The sequence below is a fragment of the Callithrix jacchus genome, chromosome 2, assembly GCF_049354715.1.
Source record: "Callithrix jacchus isolate 240 chromosome 2, calJac240_pri, whole genome shotgun sequence".
Classification (NCBI taxonomy): Eukaryota; Metazoa; Chordata; class Mammalia; order Primates; family Cebidae; genus Callithrix; species Callithrix jacchus.
Genome location: NC_133503.1, coordinates 166,506,039 through 166,526,804, shown reverse-complemented (window position 1 = coordinate 166,526,804; position 20,766 = coordinate 166,506,039). Strand labels below are relative to the sequence as shown.

The 20,766-nt window shown below is 35.7% G+C and overlaps 1 protein-coding gene across 7 annotated transcripts in view; it reads right to left on the bottom strand.

Annotated features, from left to right (window-relative positions):
* The window catches only part of RICTOR (RPTOR independent companion of MTOR complex 2), a 133,529-nt gene that overhangs the window by 92,094 nt on the left and 20,669 nt on the right, over positions 1-20,766 (bottom strand). For 2 of the 7 annotated variants that reach the window (XM_035291643.3, XM_078365551.1), the window contains exon 3: positions 2,381-2,462. The exons of the other annotated variants lie outside the window; for them this stretch is intronic. The gene's annotated coding sequence lies outside the window, so the exon portion shown is untranslated. The remainder of the gene's footprint in view (positions 1-2,380; positions 2,463-20,766) is intronic. 7 annotated transcript variants of the gene reach the window in all.

Genomic DNA, 20,766 nt, shown 5'->3' with positions numbered 1-20,766 from the left:
TAGAAACATATGTCCATAAATATACTTGTACAAGAATATTTATTATAGCAGCCTTATTCATAACAGCTCCAAATTGGAAATAACCCAAATGTCCATTAATAGATGGATAAACAAATGGTAGTATATTTACATATTGGAATATTAATCAAATTAATAAACAGAGCTGTGTGCAGTGGCTCATGCCTGTAATCCTAGCAACTAGGGAGGCTGAGGCAGGAGGATCCCTTGAGCCTAGGAATTTGAAACTGCTGTGAGCTATGAATGTGCCGCTGCACTCCAGCCTGGGTGCCAGAGCAAGACTCAGTCTCTTAAAACAAAAATAAAACAATAATAAGAAAAAAACAAACTACTTATACATACAACATAGATGAATTTCAAAATGTTAAGAAAAAGAAGCCAGATACAAGAGTACATATTGTAACATTCTATTTGTATGCAATGCAAATATAAGCAGAAGTAATCTATGATGATAGAAATTAGATAGTGATTGCTGGGAGACAAAGTATTCAATTGGAAACAGGCAGAGGGGCTTAGAGAAGGGGATAAAAATATGCTATATCTTGTTTGGAAGTAGTGAGTAAATAATTACCAAATGATACTTAAATGCATACTTAAAATATGTACATTTTATTTTGTATTACAGCTCAACAAAAGATTACCATTATCATAAAGCTCTTTACATAAACACACCCACAGACACATATATTATATGCTACATAATACGCAGACCACCAAGAGAAAACTAAGATATAAACCATATTTATTCATTAATTGTTCATTTATCCATGCATTTATTTATTTATTGGCTCAATTCTGGGTATGTGCACGTTCACACACACATATGTATATGTTTATATGTGTGTAAACATTAATTTTAAAATGGCTTCAATACATATTGCTTTATAACTTGCTGCAATAAAACTATATTATCTTTACCTGTCAATAAATACACAACACAATATTGATTTTTAAATAAATTTGAGTCCAAGTCCATATAGTAAATTAATGACCAAAAACTGCTGGCATGCAGATGCTACTTGGGAGTAATGGAAATTTTAAAAAATCTTTAGAATAACAAAAAAAAACAGAATTCAAGTCCAGCTTATTAATAACCAAACCATGTAGCCTTGGCTAAATCACTTAACTTCATGAGCATCCATTTTCTCTTTTTATTTATTTATTTAAGACAGGGTTTCACCATGTTGGTCAGGCTGGTCTTGAACTCCTGACCTCAGGTGATCCGCCCACCTTGGGCTCCAAAGTGCTTGGATTACAGGCATGAGCCACCACGCCTGGCTGAGCATCCATTTTCTCATACGTAAAGGGGAAACACTTACCTACTCTGAAAAAGCTTTTTCAAAATATGAGATATAATTTCCTTAGCACAGTGGCTAGCCCATAACAGCTACTCAATAAATAATAACTATAATTAAAAATTATTCATTTAGCATAACCAATTTTCATGGAGCAATCATGTGAAAGATACAGTTAGTCCAAGCAAGTATTTAACACATTAGTCTGCTTAAATTAATTTTTATTATATGAGGGTTTTAGTAGTATATTACTTTCATGATCCAAGATTTGTTTTTTTTTTTTTTTTTTTTGAGACGGAGTTTCGCTCTTGTTACCCAGGCTGGAGTGCAATGGCGCGATCTCGGCTCACCGCAACCTCCGCCTCCTGGGTTCAGGCAATTCTCCTGCCTCAGCCTCCCGAGTAGCTGGGATTACAGGCACGCGCCACCATGCCCAGCTAATTTTTTGTATTTTAGTAGAGACGGGGTTTCACCATGTTGACCAGGTTGGTCTCGATCTCTCGACCTCGTGATCCACCCGCCTCGGCCTCCCAAAGTGCTGGGATTACAGGCTTGAGCCACCGCGCCCGGCCCCAAGATTTGTTTTTAAAGTAGAAACAATAATGCCCTTCCCGAGCTATATTGATGATTACATTAGATATTTCACATAGAAATATTCAAACCATGAAATGCTATACAAATACTAGAAATTATGACCCTCTTTTGCTTAGTTGAGTGTGAATGACCTGAAATCATTTAATAGGCAGGTAGAATTTGTTTTGCTTATATAACATATAACATACTTTTTGATACATAATTCTATCTAAAACTGTCTTAGATGTTATTAATGAAACCTCAAACAAATCCCTAAAGAAACTGTTTCAGTCATGCAAGCATAGTAAATAAATTAAAGGAATCAGTACAAATTTAATAAAGCCAAATGTGGTAATAACTCAACAGCCCACTATGCTGTCGTAAGTATATTCTCAGAATACATTCCCCGACATCTTACAGTCACTTCAAGGATCCCTCAATTCTTATCCACTATCCCACCACTTACCTAGCCTTTAATTTCCCAACACTCTTACCTAAACTCTCAGTAGTTTGGATGAGATGTCACATACTCTAGAGCATTAGCTGTGTAGCTCTGTAATTTCTAATATTTTCACTCTAAAACAGGACAGTAAAAAAAAAAAAAAAAAACAGGTGAACAATTATATAACATGAACTGAGACTCTATGAAGGGTTTTAAGCTTTAGGAGGACAAGGACATCTTGCTTACCACCCTTATCTTCAAATGCCTAGCGGTCTCTACCACACAGTAGGCTTTCAAGAATTATTTTTCTATACTAAAGAATAAATTTGTAAGTAATTATTTTTAAGATCAGGTTTTGCTAACAGTACTCAGGAGGAAGAGGGTCCAACCAATATTTACTAAAAAAACAATTCTATGTCTGGTCATGTACGAATTCCAGTAACTATTGCTAATTATCCCTTCCAAAAGTCCTGTCAAACAAAGCAGCAAGAGGACAGAGGAAGAGGAAAAAGAAACAACTATAAAAGGAGTATATGAAAGGAGGGTGATACACATATAATGGCATATGAGGTTCCATGAACCTAAGGGAGCTTTAGTTCCCCTCATTATCTCTTCCTAGGCTTCATACAAGGTTTCTTACACACACGAGCTCCTTCTAATTAAAATCACTTAATGTTTTCTTGAAGGGCTGGAGGCTGATTAGAATCTTGAAGCAAACGTCTAAATATATTTCCATTTATCATCTGTAACTGTTCAGAAACAACAATTATTACAGTTAATGAGTGACCAAGTTCGTTGATCATAGCCTTAAAGAGGCACTGAAAAGAAAAGTCAGTTAGGCAAATTCTGAGTAATTACCGGTCCTTTAAATTATTTTCCCCCTTAAGGGAAAACTTCTCCTTTAAAGTTATCTTTGACATTTTCCTCTCCCTGATCTCCCACCTTCAACTGGCCAGCAAAGTGCTATATACGCCTCTCTAAAGTTTCTGACATCTCTTCCTTTTTTTAAATTCTATCAACCATAACCACATTTCAATTGCTCTTCTAACTCATACCTAAATTATGGCAAAAGCTGCACAATGAATTAATTCCCTGTGCTTATATTACCTTTCTTTATTCTAATCCAATCTCCAAGCCACTGCAAGATTAACTGTACAAATCTAACTTTTATCATATTTTCTACCTTCCTCAAAATTTCAAAGAGAAACTGAAGTAGAAGCAGACCTGAACAATGTATTGTATGATGTACTTTTGAATACACGTAAACAAATGCCACATAAGCAACCTATCCAACTAGAAAAGTTGGATACATACAGGGCTTCAACAGTATAACATAATTAAACAATTACACAAATCTGATATGTAATTATGTCTTTAATATAATCCATGATTAATGTAAGCAGATATAACTAAATGCATGTGAAGATTACTGTAGTTAGCATTACTTTGCAAAAGCTAGAAGTAAAATGGTCTCCACCAGCAAAGACACTGGGAGTACATCTTCTCACCCTTATCCACAGGTCCAAAAGATGAGAAAAGCATTGCTTGAAACAATCTAACATTTCCTGAAATTTTAACAATTATTAATTTCAAAAAGTTACATAATTTAGTAGAGAAAGGCTCTATCCCAAGGATAGCATCTCCTGAGGGCCTCTAGTTTATTGCAAAATAACACTAATGCAGAGGAAGTCAAAATTTGCCAAGAGAACGTATTCCATCTTTGGATAGAGATATAGAACATTTTTTCTTACACTGATGCCAAAATCTGTCCCCGTGTAATTGTTTATTTGTTCTGGTGTAATCATCTGGAATGCAGAGAACAAGTATTATCTTCCCTTAACACACTCAAAATAACAATGTTTTCTCTCAAGCAACTGAAGCATGTAATAATCTTTTGATCCTTGGTATATTTTAAATATAAATACAATGGCTAAATGATTGACAGAAAAACCTGTCAATCAATTACAATGGCAAGTCAATCAATTTAACTGGCTTATAATGCTTCTAAAATGTTAAGTTTATCATACTAAAAACTGAACATGGACTTCATTTCTGGTTCCACACAAGAGGAGCCTGGAAGTCACCACATCATTCTAACAACAAGTAAAAATCTGATCAAACTGAAAAATCAACAACTCTTCTGCATTTGTAAGAGAAATGAGGGCACAGGGCTATCCACTACCCTCAAGATCATAAAGGTAGACCTGAGAATACAGGGAGTCACACATTATTAGAAAAGAGGTTCATGAGCAAAAACTGCTGTGAGAACCAGTGTCTGGGTAGGTAAACCTGAAGTACAATCGATCAACTGGATGTTTCATAGCTGTTTCAGAAAAACAGCGAACTACGAAGCACTTCGTGAGAGGCAATGATATGGACAGAGACAGAGCAATACAAACAGCAAGACGGTACTAGGTCCCTTTAACCTGGAATGCCCTTTGTTTCTCAACCCAACTTGGGGAACAACCTTGTCACTCTTCAGAAGTCTAGCTCAGACTAGATGTAAAAGTTTTTCCTAACCTACAAGACCCCTTCTCTATACTGTTATGATACTTTCTTCATACTAACATTATAGCATATATATTACATATATCTGATTTGTCAGGGTTCCAGTTAACAGCTAGTGTACCACTGTAATTGTTAATACCATCTATTCTCACTTCCCAAAGTATTCCAGGTTGTATTATAAACAATAACTATAAATAATATGATCACCTTAAGTATAAACTTCAACGGCAGTGTCTGTTTTTCCCAGGACTACATCTGCTCCATTATCTCCTCCCAGAGACTAAAAGTGTGTTGTTGAGGTAAAATAAATAAATAAATATATATATATGTATATAAAAATTAAAAAGAAACTGTGTTGTTGGCTTCTTGTACCAGTGTCCTACTCTTATAATAATGATGGCAGGAAGCGTTATGGCAATTTCTGCTGACTTGTAACATATTAAAATTGACTTCCCTGAAGATGGTAACAAGAGACTATGGGGACTAGAAGGGGAGTAAGCACAGAAAAACAACCTATCAGGTACTATGCACACTACCTGGGTAATGAAAACATCTGTACACTGAACCTCAGCAACATGCAACTTAACCATGTAACAAATCTGCACATGTACCCCCTGAAAATAACGGTTGAAAAACAAATACATATATGTTTTAAATAAATAACTTTTACTCCATGACCCAGGTATTGAGATCTATTTTCCTCTCCCTTCAATTCTGGATTATAAACTTACTTCATTTTATACTTTCCTCTTTCTGTGTACACAAAAACATCTTCCTTTCTATAATTCCAAAGAATTGCTCACTCTGAATGATTTCAAGCAGCAAATGTTATAACCAATGACAAAAAAAAAAAGTTCTCGTTGACAGTTTATCATTCTGTATCTTTGGATAAATTTAAAAAGTGACATCTAACAGGCCACTCCTGTGATGATCTTAAAATTCTATTAACAAAAGCCATGTCTTTAATTGGTTTATCAGCATGTTATTATATATTGTAACTGTCAAATATAAACAAGGATCAATCTAGGTATACAACACTAAAAGAAAGTGAGCTAGATGTAGTAGTAATTGATTTGAACAGTACATCTCTTAAAAGCTGTATTTTAATAATTAGAAGCTATAATTACTATTTTAATTCATATACTTAGAATACAAGTTTATATAAGTTTACAGCTTAAAATATTTAAATATTTAAAACTAAACTTCAAACAATGGTCCTCCCAAGGTTCTTTTTCATTTACTGACAATATCAATACTGTGGAACACAGGTTTTCCCCTAGATTTTATTTAATAATTTTATTACTTACATAATTTTTCAAAATAAATCTATACCATAAAGGACAATTATGATCTGTCCTAGGAACAGCTCTGTATATCTACAAGAGTATTTCAATTTCTGTGTTTTATTCAGTCATAAATTTCAATGCTCTTCATCTGCCATATACTGTGCTAAATAACTGCTAGGAAAGCAACATTAATAAATATATGATCTCATTCCTGGAGCTCAAAATTAAATGGGAAAAAAGAGGGATACAAATCTAACAGTAATATAAAGACAGGTAGGTGGCAAATACCATGCGAACAAAATAAAAAGAGAGTGCTTGACAGAGATTTCACTAGTATAAGACAAGTGAGAACAGGAAACCTGTCTGTCCGTTTACCGATGCACCTCTGGCACAATGCCAGGCACGTGGTAGGTTGTCAATAATCAGTGGTTAAAAGAAATACTGAGCAAGACAGTAAGTGGCACAAATGTTATTTGGAGATAGTTAACACTGGAATTTATTCTTGACGATAAGCAATACATCCTGTAGACAGATAAAATGTGAAAAGTAATATGCACATTAACATGGAAATGTGAAAAAATATGGTACTTTTCTCAATGAACTCAAGAAATAGCAAGAAATTCTATATACCCAGAAAACAGGATAGAGAACAAATGAAAACAGAGCTAGATTCCAACAGCTTTCTAAGATATGTTAACTTAACTTAGAAAAATATAAGTTAACATCTTATATCTTTGGGCAACAGTTAATTATTAAGGAAGGCATTTATGCAAGTGAATGGCATGTTCAGTTCTAATTATTAAGGAAGGCATTTATGCAAGTGAATGGCATGATCAGTTCTAATTATTAAGGAAGGCAGTTATGCAAGTGAATGGCATGATCAGTTCTAATTATTAAGGAAGGCAGTTATGCAAGTGAATGGCATGATCAGTTCTTTGTGTTTCAGAAATACAACTTTGGAGAATGAACTGTAGAAGAGGAGAAAGGCAAGTTTAAGTACAGGTTAAAAAAATTTTCTAACCAGGAAACTTAGTAATGGCTTAGAGATGGAGGAAAGATAGAGGACAGAATCAAAGATGAATTCCAGATTTCTGGACTGGGTAAATTGATGTATGATTCTACTCACTAACAGGGAATCCTAGAGCAAGTACAGATTTGGGGGAAATTTTCTACCAGCTGTAGTAAGCTTATGCACCAAAAGTAAGTAACAACAAACCTTACAATGTTATATATTAAATAATGCTAATATTTATAATGTTATATGTTAAATGTTAAATAGCATATAACATAATATGTTAAATGTTAAAATAATAAGAAATAATAACTGGCTATTTGGTATTGTATCAAAAACACTTATATTAGTCAGGCTTGGCTACTCCAGAGGCTGATACTGGGGGCCCTAGAGCCTGGGAGTTCAAGGCTGCAGTGAGCTATGATCATGCCACTGTACTCCACCTCAAGTTTGGGTGACAGAGCAAGTCCCTGTTTCTAAAATTAAAAAATAATTGTAAAAAATTATGTTTAATTACAAAATTATTTTAAACCACATTTACAGGCTATCCATTTTCAAGCCTGTGTTCTTAAATATATATATAGATTATCATAAAAATACCAATTCCAGAGTCAAATGTCCCTAGAAAGCTGCCCACAGTAATTTGCATTTATAGAAGTACCCCAGTGATTCTCATGCTCACTAAAATGTGAAACATGCTATAAAGACTGCCAGGTGTCATGCAACTAGATTCTTTTATCTCTTTGGATTATTTCATCTGAAATCTAAGACCAGAACCTACTGTATGAAATATTCTGATCATCTTCAAATGTTACAATATAAAACACCACCACTGACACAAAATTAATAATTACTAATACTATACAGAAAACCTATAATATTGTGCTAATATTTTTGTATGAATAACCTATTTTAATCTCCGTAACAATCGTATAAGGTAGGTACTATTATTATTGACCCCATGTTAATAAATGAGGCCTAGAGACATAGTTGACTTGCCTGAAAGTCACACTAATACCAGATGTGGCAATGAGATCTGAACTTAAGCAGCATGACTCCAAAGTGTACCTTTCATTCCTCAATATATAACACAATACAGACTACCTAGTTATACTGCCTTGCATAGGACAATGTACCTTCGGTGTTCATACTGGTTTATAATTACACACTTAATTGTATAATTAGTTGATGTTTATCTCCCTATGCCATAATTCTGCTTTAGTTCACCACTGTGACATCATCCAAATATCTAAACAATGGTTGGCAGGCAGTAACCACATTCAAAAAGTATTTGTTGAATAAATGAATTTACTATTCAGAAATAAATACACAAAACTTCAAAATAAACCAAATTCAGTTTCTTGGTCTGGGTTCTGGTTTCATATCACCTCAATTAGGCGATTATCAAAGACAAAAAAATGCAGGGAGCCATGAACATACCACTGTACTCTAGCCTGGGTGACCCTATGTCAAAAGAAAAACACAAAAAGTAACAAATGTGGAAAAGGAATTCATATACTGTTGCTGAGAATATAAATTATTAAGTACAGCCATTAAAGAAAATAATATAGAGGTGCCTCAAAAAACTAAAAATAGAATTATCATATGGATAATCCAGCAATTCCACTACTAGATATATAAAGCCAAAGGAAATGAAATCAGCCTATCAGAGAGAATCAGTAAGACAAAGAGATACCATATTTATTGCAGCACTATTCGTAATAGCCAAGATATAGAAGCAACCTAAGTGTCCTTCAATGGATAAATGAATTTTTTAAGTGTGGTATATATGCACAATAAAATACTATTCAGCCATTAAAAAAATAAAATCTTCATTTGCCGCAACATGGATGAACCTGGAGGACATGATCTTAAGTGAAATAAACCAGGCACAGAAAGACACCACACAATCTCATAAATTTAAAGAAGTGGAATCTAAAGAAACTGATCTCATAGAAGTAGAGAGTAGAATAGTAGAGGCTAGGGGGGAACAGAGAAAGTTAAAGTTAGGAGGAATAAGTTCTGGTGTTCTCTTGTGCAGTAGGGTGACTATGACTAACAGTATTGTATTGTATTTCCAAATAACTAGGAGAAAGGATTTTGAATGTTCTCACGACAAACAAATTATAAACATATGAGGTGATTGCTATGGTCTGAATGTCCCCTCCAAAGCTGATGTTGAAATTTCATCCCCAATGTGGCTGTATTGAGAGGTGGGGCCTTGAAGAGGTGATTGGATCATGAAGCTTTGCCCTCAGGAATGAGTTATCACAAGAGAGGAACTGGTAGCTTTATAAGAAGAAAAGAGACCTGAGCTAGCACATTAGCACATTCAGCCCTCCTTGACATGTGACAACCTGTACCACCCTGAGACTCTTCAATGACAGCAAGAAGGTGTCATCAGATGGCAGCCCCTCAATCTTGGACTTCTCAGCCTCCATAATGGTAAGAACTAAATTCCTTTTCTTATAAATTACCCAATTTCAGGTAATCTTCTGTAAGTGAAAGAAAACTGATTAATCCATTAATGGATATGCTAAATACCCTGATTTTGTTTTACACAATGTAGACACATATCAAAATATCACAGTGTATCCTATAAATATGTAATTATTCATGTCAATTAAAACCAAAATGTTAAAAATAATATGTATTTAAAACACACCAAGCTCTGTTTCTTGATCGGGGTGCTGGTTTCAGAGGTGTCAATCTGTCAGACACACTGAGCAAAACATATATAATAAATTCATGTCTCTCTCTATTCAATAAATAGCAAAAAGCAAGAATAAAAAAAAATGTGTTATTTTGCCAGATATTAAAGACTATATTTATTGTCCTTTTACAGTAAACAAGACTGCTTCTTTAACTTGACTTTTAACAATCTGGCAATTATAACAGAAGTCTCTAAGCCATACCTGTGAATTCTAAAATAGAAGAATTGACAAGGGATTTACTATCTTATGATTACTTATAATAATGGTAGCTATAATATGGACATACATAAAAGAGGGAATAAAAAAAGAAATGTATCTACTTCCCAGACTCTGAGGAACAAGAAGATATGAAATAGCATAATTTTCCAAACACCCTAACCAAACTTCTTTCTTACTGCTTTGAAAAGAAATCTCACTTTCTAAGGGAAGAACAAACCTGTTTAAAAATTAACAATGCAATGGCATTTACCCAAATTTGTCAAACACAAAATTTTTTAGATGGCAATGCATAGGAAAACAAAAAGAAAAAGACAAAAATTTAAGCCCGCTGTCTACCTTCAGAAAACCACATTCTGATCCTTTTCTATTCCACCTTCTCAGGTACTATATTCACTCAGTGCTAAAAATCCTGTTGCCAGGTTTCACTAGCAAAAGCTAAAGCCTAACCATTCACCTTAACTAATCTTCTAATCATTTCATCCTTGTCTATTATTACATGGTAGGTAATTCGTGAATTTATAAAGATTTTCTGGCACAGATGTTTGAGGCAGAAAATGAGTAAGACCTCCCCAATGGAAAAAGCATATCAAGTGCTTTCTTAGACTTCATCTCTCTCTCTTCTTCACAGTAAAATTAGAATTGAGTACTTGGGATCATAACACCTGTTAAAAAATAATTTGTGGTAGACAACTGAACCAAATTCACAAAGCACTTTTACTTTGTACACAAACACAAAAGTATACGCAAGTATATACAAAGAATTCAAAAGGTCTTCACCAGCCTACAGAAATGGCTATCGTTCAAAGAAATGTTTTTCATAACATTTAATGTTATTTTTCTGCAGAAAATCATTATGAAAAATGGTCTGCAACTTGAACAACTTTGTCTAAGACAGTAAAAATAACTAAAAGCAATTATTACTTAAAGATTACAATTACTACATGTTCTGCTACAATTTCTATGTCTTAGTCTATTGTATTTTACAAAGATATTTATAAAATCATTAGGCTTTCACAGTCCTCTAATTAGGAATCCTCTATTATAAGAGAAAAAAATCAGTTTGTCTTTGAAACAATTCACTATGTAAATGAACCCTGTGAAAGAATGAAACAGCTGTGCCTAAAGGCCAAGACAATTAATTCTGATATATATCCAGTCTATTAGAATTATTTAGAAGTCAGTTGTATATTTGCATGTACAGTTACTTTCATGCTTCTGCTTTTCTCTATGAAACATGTCTATAGTTCAGATCATTTGTCAGACAGGTGGCTTCTATGAAGGTAGTTAAATGGGCTTACCTTCTTAGGAACTAATAAGGAGAGCAAAAGTACAAATACATCTTGGCAGTAGGACACTAGATGGGTTAGCAAACTGAAAAATACATTGTTACTATATTATTTTCTAATCTTTCCATCTGTATTGATTCCACATCTTGTCTTATTGTGCACGATTCTTCATAAATCTTCAGTTTCTTTCACAGCTCTGTCTTTAAAAAAAAAATGCTGGCCAGGTGCAGAGGCTCGTGCATACAATCCCAAAACTTTGGGAGGCCAGGATGGGAGGATTTCTTGAGGCGGGGAGTTTAAGACCAGCAATAAGAGCATTGTAAGACTCCTGTCCCTACAAAAATTAGGGAAAACAAAAGAAAACAAAACAAATCAACAACAACAACACAGCTGGGTATGGTGGCGCACATCTGCCATCCCAGCTATACAGGAGGCTAAGATGGGAGAATTACTTGAGCCCAGGAGGTTGAAGGTACAGTGAGCCATAATGGTGCCACTGAACTTTAGTCTGGGTGACAGAGCAAGACCTTGTATCTAAAAATTAAAAAAAAAAATTAAATGCTTTGCCCGTTATTACCCATCTTTGAAACATTACTTGCCAAATCTGAGATGCTACAAGTTTATTCTTACCTCATCATCTCCTAAACTTCATCAACCTGGTGGCTAAGGCCATCATTCCAATTAAACTGTCCTCCTCAAGCTTACCATTTGCCCAATTCAAAGTTTTTCTCTCAGTTTTTCAAACTTTTTGACTTTTCCATTACAATACTCACCCATGCTAACCAAATCCACCTTCTTTCCCATGGTTTCTACAACTACACTGTTTCGGTCCTTTTCATGTCTATTCCTCACTGCTCCTTATGTCTTGGTTTAAAGATTTGTATTCCCTCCTCCTGTTCCGTATCCTTTAACATTACCGAAAGTTTTGAGTTAAATGAAGGTTGCCAGGAAAAAAAAAATGTTTTAAATGTAAACAACAACAAAGACAATAAAAATTACCTAAAGTTCTATATCCTTTTCCTCAGGTTTCTCTTTTCACTGTCTCCATCGAGTCTAACAAATTCAATTTTACCCTTTAAGTCAACAACGCCTCGAAAGTTCAATTCTAAAATGTATCTATGATTAAAAGCAATACACTTCAGTCTACATGTTTTGTGGTGTGTCCACCTCAAATTTGGCATGTCCTGTAATCAAATTAATTCATCCTAATAAAAGCTTTCAAGAATTTCCACCTTCAAATAATATTACTATTGGAAATTCTGGACTCGATGGAATCTATTCAAATCCAGGTAGCCATCAGGTATCACTGAGACACTTTAAAACAGCAGTTCTCAATCTTTCTGGCACCAGGGACCAGTTCTATGGAAGACAATTTTGCAACAGACAGGGTCAAGTGGTGGGAATGGTTTTGGAGGAAACTGTTCCACCTCAGATCATCAGGCATTATTAGATTCTCATGAGGAAGGCATAACCTAGATCCCTCACATGCACAGTTCACAATAGGGTTCAAGCTCCTATGAGAATTTAATGCTGCCACTGATCTGACAGAAGGTGGAGCTCAGGTGGTAATGCTCTCTTGCCTGCTGCTCACCTCCTACTGTGTAGCCCAGTTTCTAAGAGGCCAGGGACTGGTACCAGTGCACAGTCAGGGGTTTCGGAACCCCTGCTTTAGTTCATGTATCTTAATAACCTCTTACATAGACTACGTCATAATAGTATCCTGTTTTTATACACTACTAAGTTCTGAATCAGTGTTTTATACATATTACCATATTTAGTATCCTATTCCTGCTTTTATGGTTAAGCATAATCATTCATATAAATCGAAAAAGCTCACCAACAATTATCAGAACAAAAATATATTGGCTTATCTCAAGTCCTAAGCATGAAAAGAAACACATGTTAAATTAAGCCTTTCTATGAACCTGGGTCAATGATGACCCTAACCTGGCAAAAAATACCACAATGCACAATTAATTCATGTAGTGTAAGTGTAAACAGGCCCTCTAATTCCAAGTTTACTATTTGTTATTCTTCCCTACACTTTGGTTGGACACTCATAAATAACTGCATAGACTAACGATCAGAATTTAAAAATAAATTTGCAAATGCTCTTTGGAATTAGCCTTTAAAAACTTTAAACCATTATACATAAAATCAGTATAACACATTTATTTAGGTGTATCTTGCAAGAACTAATTGCTGATATTTTTATATTTTATTTATGCACTGATAGTGCTTTTGTGATATTTGTTCTCCATATTTCATTGCCTATTCATAAACTATAATTTCTTTTAAGAAAAACATGACTAGACACACTGTGATAAATATTAAGAAGACAAATTCCAGTAAGGCTTTGTTATGTAAAATGAGTTTAGGTCAGGTTTTTTGTTGTTGTTGTTTTGTTTCTCTTTTTTTTGAGACAGAGTCTTGTTCTGTGGCCCAGGCTGGAGCGCAGTGACTCCATCTTGGCTCACTGCAAGCTCTACCTCCTGGGTTTAAGCGATTCTCCTGCCTCAGCCTCCTGAGTAACTGGGATTAGAGGTGCCTGCCACCATGCCCAGCTAATATTTTTGTATTTTTAGTAGAGACAGGGTTTCACTATGTTAGCCAAGCTAGTCTCGAACTCCTGACCTCAGGTGATCCATCCACCTCGGCCTCCCAAAGTGCTGGGATTACAGGCATAAGCCACCACACCGGGCCGTCAGGTCAGCTTTTATTAGGTCAGGTTATATATGAAAAAATCTTTCCTTCTCAGAGTTTTTAAGTTTTCAAAGTTGTGGAGAAGAGACTGTGGACCTATACAATTAATACTACCAGTGGGAAAATCTTGCACTTTTTTCTACAACAATATTATTGAAACTGTTACTTTTTCCATTCTAAGACACAAAATATGTAGTGAAGTATAAATCTAGATATTAAGTTGGAAAAAGTTTAACAAAAAGTAAATCATATCGCCCCAGCAATAATTAGTTTGTCAACACAAAGAATTTAACCACAACAAAGAATTTTCCCACCAATTCAGAATAAATGACTTTGGCCATTTAGGATAAAAACACTAATGAAAAGAAGGGCTTCTGGCCCTAAGAATAACGACCTGGCTACCAAAGTGTGGCTGTGGACAATCAACATGGGTACAACCTGCGAGCATGTCATAAATGCAAAATCTTAAGCCCTTCCAGGACTCTTCATTATGACAAAATCCCCAGGTGGTCCAATTGTATATTTCTGCAGGAAAAAAGTTAACCTAGCAGGCCTAACTGCTTATGCTTAAAAAAAGGCCTGCTTACAAGGTTGACCTTCAGCTGGCATACAGGAACTTAACATTTTGAGAGGTTCTCTAAACTGGTACTTGTGGCTCACTGGACCTAACCTATTTATACAAACAATATGTTTCATATATAATACTTGATTTCGTTCTGTAAGTTTGGAATTTTGTTATCTGCTGGGTAGAGGCTACCTACTTGGCAAGTCCTCAATAAAAACTCTGGGCTCTGAGTCTCTAACGAGATTCCCTGGTTGACAAACATTTCATGGGTTATTGCAATTCATTACTGGAGGGAACTAGCATGCCCTGTGTGACTCTGCTGGGAAAAGATTCTAGAAGGTTATGCTGGTTTCCCCAATTCTTTGCCCCATGTATCTATCTTTACCCTTTGCTGATTTAGTGTCATATCTTTTTGCTGTAATGAGTTCTAGTAAATCACTGAATCTGAGGATGGTGTCTCGGACCTCCAACAAAGCACTAAATTTCAGAAGCTCTGCTTTAGAGAATCCACATGAAATTCTATTCCCAAACTTAAGAGCAGGCCATGAGGACTGCAGGCAAACCCTTGAGTCAATGCAAGACAAGGAATCTATTAGCCATAAAGTTAGACCATGGAAAAGTCTACATCCTAAGAAAAAAGGTGAATTAGAAGAACATCCAACAGAGGTAAACAGCAAAGAAAAGCAGCTCTGGGTCAAGCTGTAAACAAATTAAAAAAAAAAAAAAAAAAAGAGAGACTTTGCTGAGACTCTGAAGCCACCACATGTGACTTTGGAACATAAATGTACTCTTGCATGGTTAAGGAAATAAAAAAAAAAAAAACAAGAGCTTGAGACCATTCTGGTGAACATGGTGAAAACCCATCTCTACTAAAAATACAAAACATTAGCTGGGCATGGTGGCGCGTGCCTGTAATCCCAGCTACTCAGGAGGCTGAGGCAGGAGAACTGCCTGAACCCAGGAGGCGGAGGTTGCGGTGAGCCGAGATCGCGCCATTGCACGCCAGCCTGGGTAACACAAGAGCGAAACTCCGTCTCAAAAAAAAAAAAAAAACCACCAAGGTGAGAATCTGAATTTAAAGTAGCCCTTGGTCTACAATGCTCCTAGGCAGCAGGCAGAAGCAAACTCAACTACTAATCACTCCGGCACTAACTCACCCACCCAACCAGGTAACCACCCTTAGCCTGGGTAACCTAACAAATATAGGGCACAACCAAAAGCCACAAACACACAGTAAACAGTATAATAAGCCATTATAAACAGAAACCAATTAAAAAAAAATCTAAAAAGACTAAAAAAGCAGAATCATTACATACAATGAAATAATTATGTTTTATATATCTAAAACAGGAGAGCTGGCAAACTTGTTCATAAAGAGTCACATAATAAACACTTTAGGTTTTTTAAGTTACACAGTCTCTGTTTCAACTACTTAACTCCACAGACACCAAAGCAGCCACAATAACACTTAAAATAAATAAGCACTGCCATGTCCCAATAAAATGTTATTTACATATGCAGCAGCAAGCCAGACTTGCAAACCATAATTTGCAAACCTCTGGCTTAAGGGGCAAAAAAGAAGTAAAAAGAACATTCAAGAGAGCATTCAAAAAAAAAAAAAATTAAAAATATCAAAAAGATCCATGATAGAAAAGGGGGGGGAGACTCAAGTAGAACTTCTTGAAATAAAAATATCATAACTGAAATAACTCAATGGAAAGGATGAACAGCATAAACACAGCTAGCAGAGGAATTAATGAACAAAAGACCTAGCTGAAGATATTATACAGAAGTTGGTTTCTCAGAAAAAAGGAGATGAAACATATAAAAAAGTTTAAAAACCAAAAAAGATAATGAGAAAGTCTAACATACATTTAACAAGACAAAATGGGAGAAATTCAATACTCAAAAACACAAGGACTGACACTTTTCTGGAATTACGCGAAGACTTGAAATACTTAGAATCAGGATGCCTAATGTATCCCAAGGCAGATTAAACAACCTCCTAAACACATTTTATTCAAAATATTTAAAAGAGACAGAAAAACAGATTACCCAAAAGGAAGGTGATCTAGATGAACAACTTGTTTTTTTACATATATATATAAGGTGTGCTGACCTTGTATGAATTATTACTGAAAGTATCTGTAAAACAATCAGAAGAATTTGAGCACTGACTGAATATTAGATAATATAAAGATCTTACTGTTTTTTGTTGTTGTTTGTTTTTGAGACAGGGTCTCACTGTTGCTCAAGATGGAGTGCAGTGGCATGATCTCGGCTCACTGCAACCTCCACCTCCCAGGCTCAAGCGATTCTCCTCCCTCAGCTTCCCAAGTAGCTGGGACTACAGGTGCACGCCGCCACACCGGACTGATTTTTTGTATTTTCTTTGAGACAAGGTTTCTTGCCCATGTTGCTTCAAGAACTCCTGAGCTCAGGCAATCTGCCCACCTAGGCCTCCCAAAGTGCTAGAATTACAGGCATGAGCCACCACGCCTGGCCTACAAAGAACTTACTGTTAATTTACTCAGTTTTGTTAATGCCATTGTGGTTATATATTTTAAAATTCCTTATCCCTTAGAAATACATACTGATGATCTGCAATGAAATAATATATACCTTGGATTTGCTTCAAAATATCCATGAGGGAAGTGAGAGAATATACAAATGAAATAAGATTGTCCCATATGTTTATAATGGTTGAAGACAGAGAATACAATGAGGACTCATTATACTTTTTCCTCAAATTACGTGTATGTTTGAAAATTTTCATAAAGTATTTTTTAATAATATAATCCCAAGTGATGAAAGTATGAAGTAACAGCTAGTCTTACATATTACTACTGTGAAAATAAAAACATATAGATGGATAACCTCTCTCTCTCTCCATATATATATATATATGGCATATAACCAGTAATTCCACACTAAGTTATATAATGCAGAGAAATCTACATATAAGTAGCAGGATTCATATGCAAGACTATATATAAAATCACTGTATATAATAGCAAGAAACTACAAATATTCCAAATGCTCATGATCAAAGAATGTATAAATAACTGTTACTTGTTTATTAATACTTGTCCTTAGAGTTTTTCACCCATTCGCCAGACACTATGTTGAGGTCTGCAAACAAATAATTTTCTCACTTAATACTCATAATGACCTTGTAGGATATATAATATTTTATCCCTTTTCATGAATAAAAAAAGGCTCAGAAAACTAGACAACACATCTGAAATCTGCTTGCAAATCATGGAGCAAGAATGTGAATTTCAGCTGAGCATAGTGGCTGAGGCCTGTAATCCCCAGCACTTTGGGAGACCAAGGTAGGTGGATCACCTGAGGTAGGGATTCCAGACAGGCTGGCCAGCATGGTGAAACCCCATCTCTACCAAAAATAAAATTAAAGAAATTAGCTGGGTGTGGTGGCGGACACCTGTAATCTCAGCTACTTGGAGGCTGAGGCAGGAGAATCACCTGACCCCAGGAGGCAGAAGATGTAGTGATCAGAGATTGCACAACGGCACTCCAGCCTGGGTGACAGAGCAAGACTCTGCCTCAAAAAAAAATGTGAATTTCTATTTTCCCTTCTACAAACTCAGTTTTCATTTCACAGTAGTAATCAGGAATGTAAATTTTCAAAAGAGCAGTAATATGCTAATTTTCTAAAATAGCTTAAAATTAATAGATGGTCACTGACTTATGATGGTTCAACTTAAAATTTTCTTACTTCAAGATGTTGCAAGCATAACACACATTCAATAGAAACATTACTTTGAATTCTAAATTTTGATCTTTCTCTGAGCAGCAGTGTGTGGTAGGATACTCTCATAATGCTGGACCGAAGTAGTCAATCAAGATCTCAGTCAGACACATGATTGCAAGGGTAAACAGGCCAGGTTTAGTGGCTCACACCTGTACTCCCAGCACTTTGGGAGACGAATGTGAGAGGATTGCTTGAGAACAAGAGTTCATGACCAACCTGGGTAACAGCAAGACATCCATCTCAACAAAAAAAATTTAAAAATTAGCTGGGCGTGGTGGTGTGCATATATAGTCCTAGCTGCTTAGAAGACTGAGACAGGAGGATTCCCTCTGCCCAGGAGTTTGAGTTTACAGTGAGCTATGATTCTGCCACTGCAATCCAGCCTGGGCAACAGAGTAAGCCAACACTCTACAGTGTACCCAGTCATTAGCATTTTCTTTATATTGTTTTTGCACTCATTGTCTACAAATACTCATTTTTCACTTACAATAAGTTTATAAGGATGTAATCCCATCATAAGTCTAAGGTTACCTGCATAAAAAGAACTTTTTACAGTATCACAAAGGTAAACTGTAGTTGATACAGACCTGTACAAATTACCAATACGATCTAAAATAACAAGGTTTCCCATAATTCGCAGTACATATTTTATGTATGTACACATAAAATGAAACCAATGAGGTCCCTGGGGAAGATGACTGACTAGATTAACTCAAGTATTCCTCTTAATATGATCAGTCTCCTCAAAGTGCACTGACAACAGGATCTCATTTTATACAGACAGCCACCTTCTTTTTGTTAAAAGTCTTTCTATATTAAGTGATCTCTATAAGTTTCTTCTAGCTCTAAACTCTTAAGAGCTTACTTGGCTTCAGTTTTATAATTCCACACCAATGATCTCCACCTACACTATTTCTGAACCCATAAAACCATCCTCTAGTACAAAGCTTGGCTTACTAAGAATGTCCTGCTCAGACCAAGGGATAAATATCAAATAAATAACAGTATCAGTTAAGAACCACATCCATGCTACTTCTAGCAATTCAACTTGTAAGAGTATTCAATTGATTAGATTACATCCAAACACTTTCATGAACCATTTTTTTAAAAGAAACAAATCACAGCCAAATTTTTCAATAGTTTTTCTCCAATTTATTTTAGGCTAATTCAATGCCCCTGATGTACCTACTCAATAAAACTTTCTCTGGAAAATGCTAACAGTAAAACACAATACAATTTACTAAGTAGCTAAATCCTCCTCTATTTCCTAAAAGTACAAAACATCCCTCAGTCACAAACCAAAACACAGACATTATTCAATTGTATTTGTCATAGCAAATCAGGTTTCAACTCCAGTGTCGGCCCTAGTGCTGCCAGGAATACTACCCTGAAGATTATGAACCTTCAGTGTCACTCAGAGGAAAGAGTATGGTGATTGCTGAACAATCTCTACCACAGTGGTTCTCATGTTATCTGCCAACCCTGAGCCATGACTTGACTTTACCAAAGGCACACATACTCATACTACAGCCTGTTTAAAAAATATTTAGGATCTAGCACAGTGCCTGGCACATAAAAAATAATATTTATTAAATGTTTATTAAATCTGCAGAATTAGAAAGCAAGAATAGGGGCTGGTCGCAGTAGCTCACCCTGTATCCCAGTACTTTGGGAGGCCAAGGCAGGTGGATCACTAGGTCAGGAGTTCAAGACCAGCCTGGCCAACACAGTGACAAAAAATTAGCTGGGCATGGTGGCATGCACCTGTGGTCCCAGCTACTCAGGAGGCTGAGGCAGGAGAATCGCCTCCAGGAGGCAGAGGTTGCAGTGAGCCGTGATCGCGCTGCTGCACTCCAGCCTGGGTGACACTACAAGACTTCGTCTCAAAAAAAAAAAAAAAAAAAGCAAGAATAGGTTAAAAAAAAGGGGGGTTTTAATTTTAACAACTGGCTGAAAAGATGCTAAAGAACAGATTGCAGGGATCACATTCACTTAAAAAAAGTACAAAGAACATATGAATAACAGTTGTGAAATGAAAGACAAGAATTGTCCCCAAATCTGCCTATAAGCCATTCTGATTTAGCTCCAAGAAAAAAGAGATTGTTTCCAAAGCACTCACAGCCCACATATCTGGGTGCAGGATAGGTGGGAGGACAGTGGCAGTTACAGTTGAATAAGGGGAAAGATTGAGATAAATGAGAGGAAGAGAGAGCTCATATCCAGAATAAAAATTTATCTAAAATTACAGAGAATAAAGGCAACACTAACTTCACTCATTCTGCTATTTTCAGTACTCCTCCATATTCCCAAGGATAGAATCAACATCTAAATGAAAGCATCTAGCTGCAGAAACAGCATAAAAGTAGATAA